A 14,924-nucleotide genomic window follows, 5' to 3' on the forward strand; every position below is an offset into this window, starting at 1 on the left:
AAATTAATAGTTCACATCCACATCTTGATCCAACATAACTGGAATGTCCAAGTCCTTATTTTCAAGATTCATGCTGACTCCATTTAGGTTTTCAAATTTTCACAGCAAGAAACAGGTTGTTATTTTCCAAACCATTATACATTCTACAAACCATTTATAATACTACTGGTGTGATTCAAAATTTCAGAATTCAATGCCATGTTTATCCTCTGAGATATTCAGGTTGCACATAGAAACACAGAAATTCCTACAAGGTCCACATGAAAAGACAATTTCGTCCTGTCCCTATTATATAAAAAATGTTTTTAACCAATAGATGTGTGTGTGTAAATTATATATATATATATATATTTTTGACATTTATATATATATATATGGATATTATGGGATTCACATTGTAAATACATATGTGTGTGTGTGTATACATATATATTCTTCTAGAAGAAAAAATGAGAGAATATCTTTATGACTTTGGGTAGACAAATACTACTTGGGCAAAACAAAATGAAAATAAAATTTTATCCTACTTTCATCATAATCATCAAAAATTTAAAAATCATCAAAATTAGGGGCACTTGGTGGCTCAGTCAGTTAAGCAGCTGACTCTTGATTTCAGCTCAGGTCAGGATCCCAGGGTACTGGAATGGAGCCCCATGTCAGTGAGGAGTCTGCTTAGGGATTCTCTTTCTCCCTCTCTCTCTACCCCTCCCCCTGCTTGTACTCTCTCTCTCTCTCTCTCAAATAAATAATCTCTTTAAAAAATCACCAAATTAAAAATGTCTATCAAAAGAAGCCATTAATACAAAGTGATAGTAATTAAGACTGCAGTACTGGCATAAGGAGAGATATATGTATCAATGGAATAAAACTGAGAGTCCAGACATAAACTCATACCTTTATGAGCAATTCATTTGTGATAAGGGAACCTAGACAATTCAATGAGAAGAGAATAATCATTTCAACAAATGGTGCTGGGACAACTGGATATCCAGAAGCAAAAGAATGAAATTAGAACCGTGCATCACACTGTATACAAAAAATAACAAAATGGATCAAGGGCCTCAATTTAATAGCTAAAATTATGAAACTCTTAGAAGAAAACAGATGTAAATCTTTGTGACTTTGGATTAGGCAATGCCTTCTTTACTGTAACACTAAAACACAAGAAACAGAAGAAAAAATAGGCAAACTGAACTAAACGAAATCAAAACTAAAACTTCTGTGATTCAAAGGACACTATCGAGTAAATAAAAATACAACCTATAGAATAGGAGAAAATATTTGACAGCCATATATCTAAAAAGGGTTTAACATCCAAAATATATTAAAACTCGTATAATTCAACAACAAAAAATTATTTTTAATGGGCAAAGGATCTCATATTCCTCCAAAGAATGGCCAAAAAGCACATGAAAAAATGCTCATTAATCATTAGGAAAATGCAAATCAAAAACACAGTGGATAATTATATATATTTTTTTAAACAGACAATAACAATTATTGGCAAAGATATGAAGAAATTCAAACCCTCATCCATTGTTAGTGGGAATGTAAAATGGTGCAGTTTGTGTGGGAAACAGTTTGACAGTTCCTCAAAAAGTTAAACGTAGAGTTACCATATGACCCAGTAATTAGGAATTATCTTAGTGCAGGCTGCTATAAAAAAAAAAATACCACAGACTGAGTGGCTTATGCAACACAAATTTATTTCTCACTGTTCTGGACACTGAGAAGTCAAAGATCAAATAACTGGCAGATCCAATGTCTGGTGAGAACCCAGTTCCTGCCTTGGAGACTGTCACCTTCTTTCTGTGTCTCCGCATGGCGACGAACAGAGAAAGGAAGCAAGCTCTCTCATGTCTTATAAGGGCATGAATCCCATCATAAGGGCTCCACCCTGATGAATTAATCATCTCCTCCGATCTCCAAATACCATCACATTAGGGATTAGGTTTTCAACATATGAATGTCAGAGGACCATATTCAGTCAATAGTGGGAATATAGTAAAGAGAATTGAAACATATATTTATACAAAAACTTGTACATAAATGTTCAAACCACCATTATTCATAATAGCCAAAAAGTAGAAACAAACCAAATAGTCATCAATTGATGAACAGATTTTTTAAATGTGGTATATCTATATGGTGAAATACTATTCAGCCACCAATCATGCTCAGTGAAAGAAGCCACATACAAAAGGCTACAGATTTGCACCAGATTGTGCAATTGTGTATAATTCCAATTACATAAACTGTCCAGAATAGGCAAATCCATAGAGACAGAGAGTATATTAGCAGCTGCCAGGGTCTAGAGGAGGAGAGGAAAACTCGGAATGAACACTAATGGACATGGAATTTACTTGAGGAGTTATGAAAATGTTCTAAAATTACATAGGGCTGATAGTTGTACAGCTGTGAATATACTAAAAACAACTGAATTATTTACTTTAAAAAGGTAAGTTTTATGGCATTTGAATTATTTCTCAGTTAAATTATTATTAATTTGTTCTCAATTAACTATTCCTCAACTAAAAAAAAAGTAGCCATTAAGGAAATAAATAGACAAGATCCAGGCTAGGAGAAATGTTCAGAAGACATTTATCTGAAAGGACTCTTAGAATATAAAAAGAACTCCTAAAAAAAATTTTTTAAATAGGTAAACAGAATCAAAGAGATATTTCATAAAGCAAGATAAAGAAATGACCAAAAAACATACAAAAAGTTCCTTAACATCACTAGTTATCAGAGAAATTCAATTAAAACCACAATGAAAGAATGTTTCAATCTCACTTGAGACGTTAAAAATCAAAAAGCCTAAAAATACTAAAAAATGACAAGTATATGGAACTCCATTCATTGCTGGTAAGATTGTAAAATCATACAATCACTTTAGAAAACTGTTTGGCAATTTCTTATAAAATCCTAAGATGCAGAGATTTCACTCTTAGGTATTCATCCAAGAGATATAAAAACATACTTTACAAAATGACTTTACAATAATGTTTTAGCACCCCTGTTTATAATAACCAAAATTGGGAACAATGCAAATGTTCATCATCAGAAGAACAGACAGTGGTATATATTCATACAGTGGAATACTACTGTGCAATTAAAAGGACTGAACAACTCAAACACACAACAATTTTGGATGAATTGTAAAAACATGCTGGGTCAAAGGAGTAAAACCCAAGAAAGTACACACTGTATGATTCAACTTATATGAAGTCCAAGAGCATGTAAAACTATTCTCTGCTGTTTCTGGTGTTTGGAGGAGAGTGGTAGTAGAAAAATGACTAGAAGTGTCACATGGGAGCTTTCTAGGTGATAGAAATGTTCTACATATTGATTTGGGTGGTGACTGCACAGTTTTGTACAACAGTCAAAACCTTTTGAACCTCTGCTTTAAAAATGAAATAAAAATGGAAAAGATCTATAAATAATAAATCAATTTAAAATTACTCAGGCTCTATCCAATATCAAACATTTAAATTTAGATTGAATTTATGAGCAAAGGATTGGGTTTTTTTTTTTTTCTGGCCTACTTTTTGGTCTTGTCTTAACATTGATAACTATGCTTGTTGGATATGCATTTGCGTCTATATTTCACCAAATTCAAGAACTCATATTTAAACTAGATTAAATAACCCCATGCATGCATGCACACCACACTTAGGAAATACCTCTTTCGGCAGCATTATGCAGTGTTTTTTGACATCCTTTCTTAATTACAAGAAAACATATGTCTTCAATTACCAGTGCTATAAGCTTTCAAAATTGTGGGAGTAATCCAAACTACTTCCTTCAAAGACAAGTGACTTAAACATACTCACAGAGGAAGCATAGATTGGGATCATGATTTTTATCTCCTTTAAGAGACTAAAAGAACAGAAGGGGTTTACAATCTTGTAATTTTATGCAACTCCTGTGTTCCAATATATCAAAAACTTGATAAACTAAGGTCATGAAGGACAGCTGAAAAGGAATCAAAGTAAACAATGTACCTTGTCGCCAACAGAGTCTGCCAATATGAGATTAGAACTCTCCATCCTAGCAAGAAAATGTCTTTGGAAAGTTCCTCACAACATTTTATGACTCACAGATATTCCCAGAGGTTCCTGTTTCCATTCTGCCGTAGACAGTGTTTGAAGACGTGCAGTTCTTGTCAACTGTTGTTCTTAGGCAACTTGGCTGAAAGGTCTGTTTAAAAAATATTTGTTGGAAAGATGATATGTTTGGATGTTTTAATTTTTTTTAACCAAAATTCAGATTTTAAATCTAGTTTAACTCTTAATTCAAAATTGACTTAAAGAATAGCCTAAGAAGAATTACTATGTTAGTTACATAACATGCATTAGGAACTCAGCAATTTTCCCACTTGAAAACTCCCAAACCAGGGGGTACATATTCTTGGCATAGTCCACCTTGCATATCTTTCCAAACTGCCTCCAGATCCCTGGCTCTGTATTCAATACTTCTGGCTCTGATCTTGGCCACCCAGTTCAGTACCTCACCTTGGCTTCTGCTTTGACCAACACTGCCAAAACACCTCCCAGCCCACCAGGACTTGATTCCTGGCTATCCTCCACTTTTGTCTAATCCCAGCTCTTTCATTACATTCTAAGTATTGAATATCACTCCGGAAGTATATTTTCTCCCCATACTTATCTAGCTCTATTCCACTCTACTTGCAGATAGACCCCCAAGGCCTATTCTCTACTCTTAGCCAGTTCCCCCACTCTTCCCTTTCTCTACTCCCTAAAGTCCTGAATAATAAGCCACCTGGTTTTTAATAGTTTCCATCACCTACATATGGTCTTATTTGTTTTCTTGACAATAACCATAAAGATACAGATATGAAAGAAAGTACAGTATTATAAAATATTTTAGCATTATTCCAATAAAAGTTATTCTCTCGTTTAATAGAAATGTAAATGGAAAGAGACCTGATCTCTCTTGACTCCTTAAATGACTCATCAATGCTCTACTCCCTAGACCAATCCTCCATCTCTCTCTTACTCTTGGTATTTCCCTCACACGTGCTTTCTTTGACAAAGCAGTTTCTCCCCCAGGTTCCACACCCAACTCTCCCTTGATTCTGTCATTGCTCAGACTCTCCACAGATGCAGTAACTGGATCCAGTCCAGACACATGTTTAGTTTGACTTACACAGCATTTAAAAATTTTTTCAGTTAGTTGACAATATTTAAAAATTGGAAGAATAAGCCTAAAAGTAGAGATTTCTAAAGTAAATGAAACCACGATATTGAGTAGATATTTGCACTCCCAAGTTCATTGCACCATTATTTATAATAGCCAAGATATGGAAACAACCTAAGTGCCCATCAACAGATGAATGGATAAAGCAGATGTGAGATGTACACACACACACACACACACACACACACGCATACACCATCAAATATTATTCAGCTGTGTGAGAAAGAAGGTAGTCCTGCCATTTGTGACAACACAGATGGACCTTGAGGACATCATACTAAGTGAAATAAACCAGACAGAAAGACAAATACTGCATGATATCACTTATATGTGAAATCTAGGAGGGGAAAAGTCAAATTCATAGAAACAGAGAGTAGAAAAGTGGTTGCCAGGTAAAACACGGTGATTATAGTTGATATACATTGCTTACACTTGTACAATTAAAATTTGCTGATAGAGTTGAACTTAAATGTTTTCACCAAAAAAGAAAAAGAAAGATAAATACATGGAGCAATGGATGTGTTAATTAACTAAGGGGGGGGCAGAAATTCTTTCACAATATATATCAATTCACCACAATGTATGCTTTAAATATCTTACAATTTTACCCCAACAAATCTGAAATTTTTAAAAAATCAGGTGTCATTTGCTCAAGTTCATCAGTCAGTAAACTACAGTTTCAAAATCATGCCCATAAATAAAGTTTCATTAGAACACGAGCATGTTCATTTGTTTATGTCATATCTATGGCTACTCCTATACTACAATAGGTGTTGAGCACTATGGAAAATAGTATTTCAAATATTACCAAAGCCAAAAATACTTACAGTATGGCCCTTTACAGAAAATGTTTGCCAAACTCTGTTGAAGATGGTTCTCAACACTGGATGCCCCACCCCCAGAGACTCTAATATGATCAGTCTGAAATGGATGCTGGTGTTCCATACCCAGAGATTCTGATGTCATCGTTCTGCACTAGGTACTGACATTGGCATTTTCAAACTCCCAGACAATTCTAATTTGCAGTTCTTAAATGGGCACTTGCAGTACTAAGAAATCCTAGAATGCTACTTCTGCCACACACTGTTGGCTAAGACAAGCAAAAGTGCAGCCCATTTTCAAGAAGAGGAGAAGGAGACTCCATCTCTTTCTGTGAGAAGCAGCATGCATGTATAGGAAGGTGAGATATTGATGGCACTCATCTTTAGAGACTATCAAAAGAATCTAGTAAGGGAGAAAAACAAAAAAAAATGGTAACAATCAAGCATTAGGACAGGGATATGAATAAAAGAAAGGTACGAACAAGAAAAGAAGTATGAACAATGGAGCATCAGGACAGTTGTTTCAAATGAGACATTTAAACTGAGATATTTGAAATAAGGTTGTTGGGGCTTTTTTTTAAATTAGGCATTAGAACTGAGTTAGGCATTAACTATACGAAGAAAGTGAACAAGAATTGAAGCATTCCAAATGGGGGAAGATTGTGGAATACAGAGCTATGGAACATGATGAGAGCAAAAGCTGCAAGTACCTTGGTATTGGTGGAACAGGGATATTTGTGGATGGAGCGATTTTCCAGCAAACAGCTGTACATTAAGATCTGGAGCTTAGGAAAGAGGTCTAGGCTAGAGATATGTATTTGGGAACCCTCAGAACATACATGATGGTAGGCGGTCAGAAGGTGAGCTAAAAGAGGGTCATATGGGACAGAAAATATAGGGAGAAGGGCACAAGACCAGGAACAGAGATCGCAGAGGTCACTGATACCTGAGATCCTACATAGATGTGAGAAAAAGCAATCAGAAAAGCAGGAGGCTAACTTAATAGAGAACTATCTAAAAAGAAAGGGGGAGTTTTCAGGAAGGAGGGACTGGTCAATAATGTCAATTGCCACAGAAAGTGGGTCAAGACAAAAGCAGAAAAGTGTTTATTGGATTTGATGATAGGTAGGTCATTGGTGAATTCAAGGATTGTTTTAATAGAAAAGGAGCAGAAACTAGATTGTAGGGGGTTTAATAGAAAACAATTGAAAAAGTATAAGTTAATGTAGCACAATTTATTCAAGCACTGCTGTGAACAGAAAGAGGGGATGCTGACAGATCTAAATCAGTCAAAATGACACCAATACACTGACACATGTACATTAGTACATATTAATAAGTGTTAGTTGACTGAACATGAATGAATGAATGAATGAATGAATGAATGAATGAATGAATACATCGTATAAAGAAGTAACTGACTTTCATAGAAGGGCAACAACTTCTTTAACATTATCCCTTCCAAATTAAAGTTCTCAGCACAGTACACCAATATAACTATGACTAGTTCAAAGAAACCCCGTATTATTCACTTTATTTATGCTCATTTCTTACCAAATGCTAACAAATCCTTGCACAGGATATGTGTAATATCATGAGTAACTAAAAGCAGCTTGAGGCAAAGGAAAGAAAATTAGATTGAATTCTGCTCCAGGTTTCTACCAACTCACTTGTATGACCTTAAGCTTGCCCCTGCATCTTTTCAGGCCTTGGTTTTCTTTCCATATAATGAAGTATAAGTTAGATCAGGGATAGAGAACAGGCATCAAGTGATTTTAGTAATTGTCAAACCTATCTAGAATCCCATTGGCAAGGATTATTTTCACAAGGAGAAATTTCTATCAACGTTAACATCAGTTTTTGCCTTGATCGTGTCAGAAGGTATATATACATTTCACAAGACATATTCCGTATCAAGTAATCAAAATCATCACTACATATTTCATGCTGAAAGCTCAAATCAGGGAAGAATTTTTAAATTTTGATCAAAAACACAACGCAGTATATTTGCTATTTGCTTTTTCCCTATTTTTAACACTAAATATCATTTGAAATTTATATATATTTTTTACAAGTCAAGAAAACAGAAACCCATACTCAACAGAGGGAACTCAATGGAGGAAATTGGTTCTGCAGGTGTTAAGTGGTCTGCATGTGCAGAAACAGAATACTCCATAAACAGCCACAATGCCTGAGGTTAGGGTACCAAAAGGGAAAAGCTGGGGATAGCCAGAACCTAGGAGCCACAAGATCAAGCCCCCAGATTTGATGCTTTAAAGAAGGGACTTGGGCTGGCTGTTGTTGGTACCTCTGAGGGAACACAATGAAGATGGTTCTGGAAGGGCCAAAAGCAGCTGGAGGCTGGAGTTACTTCCATAGCTGGGGCCACTAGTTGATGCTTAGAAGAACCGCCATTTTGGAATTGAGGCCAAGAAGAATGGTACAAATTTTAAAACAGTAAGAAAGTCTATCTCCTCTTTCATTATATGGAAAGTCTGCCCTCCAATACCTTCCAGTTCCCTCTAATGCCTTCAAGAATCTGGCAAGAAAATCTGAGGAATGAAATTTGCAGGGTCCTAGCATCACAGAGTAGAGTCAAAAAGGAGGCCATGGAACTGAGAGACAATAGTTAAATAACTGGCACAAATTATTCGCTCAGAAAAGTAAGGGTTCATTGCATCATAGTTAATAGCAAAAGAATTAATGTTGAAGAAAGTATCTTAGAGAACTAAGAATTAAGGAAATTTATACATGAATAAATAAGCATATCTGAGCAGAAAAAAGAAAGCTGATCCATGCTTAAGAAATGATACACAGAAGGAAACAAAGAAAATTTGGACCTCAAAGAAAAGATCTCTACTTTAAAAAGGCAAATGACATTAGTATGAAAATGATAATCGGAGCACTGGGTGGCTCAGTCAGTGAGCATCCGACTCTCGATTTTGGCTGAGATCATGATCTCAGGGTTGTGAGATGGAGCCCCATAATGGGCTCTGTGCTGAATGGGGAGTCTGCTTGAGATTATCTCTCTCCCTCTCCCTCCAGCCCTTCCCCTGCTCACACACACTCTCTCTCTAAAGTAAATAAACAAATCTTTAAAGAAAAAAAAAAAAGAAAATCATAATCATAACATTAAAAAACTCTATGTAACTAAATTAGGTTCCAGGGAGAAGAAATTGGCCCTTATATTAGTCCACAAACCAATCATGAAATGTCCCACAAGACCCTGCTGCCTAAAATCTAGGATCCAGGGGCTCCTAAGCTCGTGAGCAAATGGTGCTCAAGAAGTGCCCTAAAGCTAAGATAGACCAACAGTGACATCTGCTGCCATGGACTTATTTTTAAAAGGGCCAATTTCAACATTTCAAAATTAAGTCTCCTGCCAAACCACTGGACTTCTGCTGTGATGAATCAGCACTTCTGGAACTCCTGTTTGTCCTCTGTGCTATTAGAAGATTTTCTAAGTGAATGCAGAACATGGGAAAATGAGAGAATATTTGAAAATGTAACTAAAACAAACAAAAAACAGTGGGGGTGGAGGCATAAGTGATGAGAAAAGAGACTTCACATTGTCTTTTCTCATCCTGTTTTTCCTTTGGCTAAGTAAGTCCAAATTAATTTGGTAGCTGTCAGCGAGCATGAGCACGGCTCAGTTAAAAAAAAAAAAAAAAAAAAAAGGATTAATTTAACTGTTGCCGCTTCTGAGGATTCAAACCCCAAATTTCAGCATACTATAACAGACCAGGAAAAAAAAGTCAAATGATCAAAGAAGATGTGGAAAATGTTTAGTCTTGCTTAGGAAACCTCTTCCTAGTTATCTAATTGTTTACCTTGATTATACCTCCTTCAACATGTGCTGACCCTCAGGCTTTTGCTTTTCTGAAAGCCAATCGAACAGGAGGTTTGAATCAAACACCATGGCTTTTAAAAAATACTATAATCACCAGTGTAAACCAGTCGGTGTGGCTCATTTATGTAAACCAGCAGATATTAGTTCAAAAAATTCATGGGTTAATTTATTTGCTTGAGAAAAAAAACTGGCAACTGACAATGAACCCCAGCTCTACTTATGATGAAAGAAGGTGAACAAGAAAGGCCGATGTTGCAATGAAGGAGAACGGAATTAAAAGTTCTGACTTTAGTACAGGTTTTAACCACTCACTAAATGTATATCACCTTGAGGAAATCATGTAACTTCTCCAGGCCTCAGTTTTCTTTTATGTAATATGAAGGGAGTAGACTATATGAGGGATAATATGAAGGGATTAAACTATTTGAGGGATGAAAACATGGTTTCAACTCATTTTCCTTCTTTGGTTACTTGGCATTGGCTACTCAAAAGCAATCCAAAAGCTGTATGCAGAAGCAATGGAAAAGGTGCTGAGCTATCAGCAGGACCTACTCTGGGCAACGTGAACATGGAGTGGCAGCATGCATGCCATACATATACCAAGCTCAGACAAGATTCTTTCTCCCAGCGTTTTTTGGTGTTTTTTTTTTTTTTAAGATTTATTTATTTGAGAGAGAGAGAGAGAGAAAGCATGAGAGGGAGGGGCAAAGGGAGAGACAGAGGGAATCTCAAGCAGACTCCACGCTGAGCATAGAGCCGGAAGCCAGGCTGGATACCACCATGAGATCATGACCTGAGCTAAAACCAAGAGTTGGATGCTTAACTGACTGTGCCACCCAGGTGCCCTTCTCCCAGTTTATTTTGCATCTATACATTCTGCTATTAGCTGTCATTTTTAGTGCCTACTGTGTTTCAGCTATGCAAGACACTCAACAGAATCCTATCCAATCTTCACCATATTTTAAAGACAAGGAAACTTGGAAATATTATATAATTTTCTCCAAGATACACAACATAGCTGACTCAATTACTAACATAATATCCCAACATTCTCTATTGTGAATAAAATCTTAACTTCACATATTTTGAATCATCCCCTAGTCCTCTTGAAATACAAAAGCTATATTATAATATCATCACGTCTTGCCTTAATACACCCATATTCCTACAAAAGAAAGGATAAAGGTTTGACATGAAATTAGGCTAGGCTACATAAACATGAAAGGTCAGCACAGGAGCTTCAAGGAGATTGGGCCCAAGAAAATGCTTTTTTCAGCAAATGGACTAGGAAGCGTTGTTGAAAATTAAAAGTGACAAAGGATGAAACTATAACTAAACATCATGTTCAACTTCTAAACAAACAAAATCAGAGGGATACTGAATCCAAATTGAAAAGAACTGTAAAAACGACGTGTGTTCCATCAACTGGGTCTGCATAGACAACTCGGTACAGTACTCAAGGACATACTAGCTGCATGGCAGCGCTTGAAGGACACACTTTGATGATGAGGGTTACAAATAATTCAGAAAATAGATTCCTGATAAGAAATATTTTTTGAAGTTTCTTTAATTTGATCCAATACTTTGGACATTTGTTTGTTTTTTGTTTTGGGGGTTTTTTGTTGTTGTTGTTATGTTCAGTTAGCCAACATACAGCACATCATTAGTTTTTGATGTAGTATTCAACGATTCATTAGTTGTGTATAACACCCAGTGCTCATCACAACACATGCCCTCCTAATACCCATCACCGGGCTACCCCATCCCCCCACCCACCTCCCTTCTGTAACCCTCAGTTTGTTTCCCAGAGTCCAGAGTCTCTTACGGTTTTTCTCCCTCTCTGATTTCTTCCCATTCAGTTTTCCCTCCCTTCCCCTGTGGTCCTCAGTGTTATTCCTTATGTTCCATACATGAGTGAAACCATATGATAATTGTCTTTCTCTGATTGAGTTATGTCACTTAGCACAATCCCCTCCAGTCCCATCCATGTCGATGCAAATGGTGGGTATTCAACCTCTCTGATGGCTGAGTAATATTCCATTGTATATATGGACCACATCTTTACCCATTCATCTGTTGAAGGACATCTCGGCTCCTTCCACAGTTTGGCTATTGTGGACACTGCTGCTATGAACATTGGGGTGCATATACCCCTTCTTTTCACTACATTTGTATCTTTGGGGTAAATACCTAGTAGTGCAATTGCTCTATTTTTTAACTTTTTGAGGAACCTCCATACTGTCTTCCAGAGTGGCTGTACCAGCTACTTTGGAAATTTCTTAGGTTATAATGTCCCAGTATAGTAGAAAGCAAGACACTAAACTTCAGTTAGAGCAAACTAACTCTTCCCATCAGATAACAGAATCCTCAGAAGTCTTTGAAAGTGGCATCATGAAATTGGTTCATCCTAATTACAGAATTACATGTCAATATTTTCAGAGTACATACTCAGGAAGTTACAAATGCCTTTGGAAAATCACCCAACAATATGGATTAGTAAAAAAGTTTTAACAAAACCAAATGGAAGAATGTACCCATTGGAGAAAAATGATTAGTAGCTGGATTGGATTTCATATCAAAGTACCTCATGGTCTCTGATTAGCTGACTGATTCATTCATGTTATAAACATTTATTCTTTATTTATTATAAGTTTGGCACTCTGACAGTCACATGATTCCATTACAAAATAAAACACTCCTAAATTTGATGAGTAGACATCCAGTTGGAGATAGGTACATAAGTAAATTAAAATGCAAAGTGACAAGTAAATCAAGTGGATTATGTTTGAATACAATTCATTTACATATGAATTACATGAAAGTGAAGTAATAAATTTTCTCTCGTGAGATCAGAGAGGGATCAGAAAGGGATCAGAAAGACACGTAAGTGCAGGACTGAACTGAGTATCAGTATGTTTCTTAGGACACCAGTTACTTGAATGTTATTTACATGAAATTGAGACAGTAAAAATATGTTAAAACTAAAGTCAGACTCAGAGTCTTATACTGGCCTCATCCTTATATAAGATTGCTCTGAAAAAAGTACAGTCAATAACCACATGAGGAAAATGGAACTTGTATAATTATATAAAGCAAAGTGTTGCATTATTTTCCATTCCTACTATTGTAAGGTAATAAATAGCATTCCAAGGTGTGAGGACCCATCGTGGCATCATGCACTTAGAAAGTTAACACAAGAAAGTCCTACAAAGAGTGTTATTTCATATGTGCTCTGTGACTAATTCTGTTTGTGGAATGAACTGAGCCATGGTCATAGGTCACATTCAGCCAGCCAAGAGAATGTTTCCAGAGTGTAATTGTTCTGGGCATCAAGGCACTTTACAGCATGTTCCCATTGCTTTTTGATAGTTTGTGGCCAGGAGACTGCTGAGAAAATATTATTCACCCAAATTAGACTGGACTAGTCAACCGCCTGGTTATTACATCTCCATGTCAGCACAAGCCATGTCTGCAACCAAACTTACCAGATGTTTCTAATTTCTCTACCTTCTGAACTACATGATGCTTTTTTTTTTTTTTTCTGGCTTTGAAACATTTTAAACAAAGGACTTTCTGTAATGGCTCAGGAAACTTACAAAATTAAAATCCTGGTTAATATCAAAGTAAGAGTCCTGGCCCTTCTGCCACATCCACATTGATGAGTTTTCCTCCTTGCTACACACTGTTTGTGAGATTCTCTCAGCAGAGTTTTTGGCTCTGGGAGTCTCATTCACTATCTAGAGATTTCCATCTGCCTAACAAATAGAAAAACATCACTGAATTCTACATGTCCTCTGCTGCTGTGTTACCTAAAATAAATGCTACTTCAAATTATGGCCCAATGTTAATAAAAATGATCAAGTCACATACCTTTCAAACCAGCAGCTGCATTTCTAGAAAACTATCCAAAGATTTTCATACATGTTCACAAGGAAGTATACATAAGGATATTTGTTGCAGCATGATTTATAAGACTGGGAATTTAGAAATTACCTAATCATCTATCAGTAGGGGATTGATGGAATATTTTATGCTATGTCCACACAAGAAATAACATTCAAACCTTAAAGTAACTGGGCATCTCTGTATATGTAATAATAATAAAATCCCTATAATAATTGTTAGGTGAAAAAGTAAGATGAAGAACTCGTCCAATATGCATGCACATATATATATATATATGTATATATATATATATATATATATATATATATATATACACACACATATATGTAAATACTAGCACAATATATACTATGTAAATTTACATTTTTATAATACTTTGTATGCCTTTCTTTTCTAAAAGTTTCTATTGTAATTCTAGTTAACATACAATGTTATATTAGTTTTAGGTGTAAATATAGAGATCCAACAATTCTATATATTACTTATTGCTAATCACAGTAAATGTACTCTAATCCCCATCACCTATTTCACCCATCCCCCCACCTACCTCCCCTCTGGTAACCATCAGTTTTTTCTGTATAGTTAAGAGTCTGTTTCTTGGTTTGTCTCTCTCTATTATCCCTCTCTTGCTCTTTTGTTTTGTTTCTTAAATTCCACATATTAGCGAAATTATATGGCATTTGTCTTTCTCTGACTGACACTTCGCTTAGCATTATACTTGCTAGCTCCATCTATGTCGTTGCAAATAACAAGACTTCATTCTGTTTTATGGTTGAAAAATATTCCAATATATAGATACAAGACTTCTTTATTCGTTCATCAATCAATGGATACTTGGGCTCCTTCCATATCTTTGCTAATATAGTTAATGCTGCTATAAACATTGGGGTGCATGTATCCTTTGGATTGTTCTTGTATTCTTTGGGTAAATACCCAAAAGTAGTGTGGTTGCTGAATCCTAGGGTAGTTCTATTTTTAACTTTTTGAGCAACCTCCAAACTGTTTTCCACAATTGCTACACCAGTTTGCATTTCCACCAACAATGCAAGGGGGTTCCTTTTTCTCCACATCCTCGCCAACACCTTTTTCTCCACATCCTCGCCAACACCTCGTTTCTTGTGTTGTTG

General features: G+C 36.0%; 1 long non-coding RNA gene across 2 annotated transcripts in view; it reads right to left on the reverse strand.

The window, feature by feature from the left end:
• The window catches only part of LOC123798130 (uncharacterized), a 222,345-nt gene that overhangs the window by 116,504 nt on the left and 90,917 nt on the right, over nt 1-14,924 (reverse strand). For both annotated transcript variants that reach the window (XR_015724401.1, XR_006781180.2), the window contains exon 3: nt 4,101-4,200. This is a non-coding gene — a long non-coding RNA (uncharacterized LOC123798130). The remainder of the gene's footprint in view (nt 1-4,100; nt 4,201-14,924) is intronic.

The sequence above is a fragment of the Ursus americanus genome, chromosome 1, assembly GCF_024610735.1.
Source record: "Ursus americanus isolate L20-20 chromosome 1, mUrsAme1.1.p, whole genome shotgun sequence".
In the NCBI taxonomy this organism is placed as follows: domain Eukaryota; kingdom Metazoa; phylum Chordata; class Mammalia; order Carnivora; family Ursidae; genus Ursus; species Ursus americanus.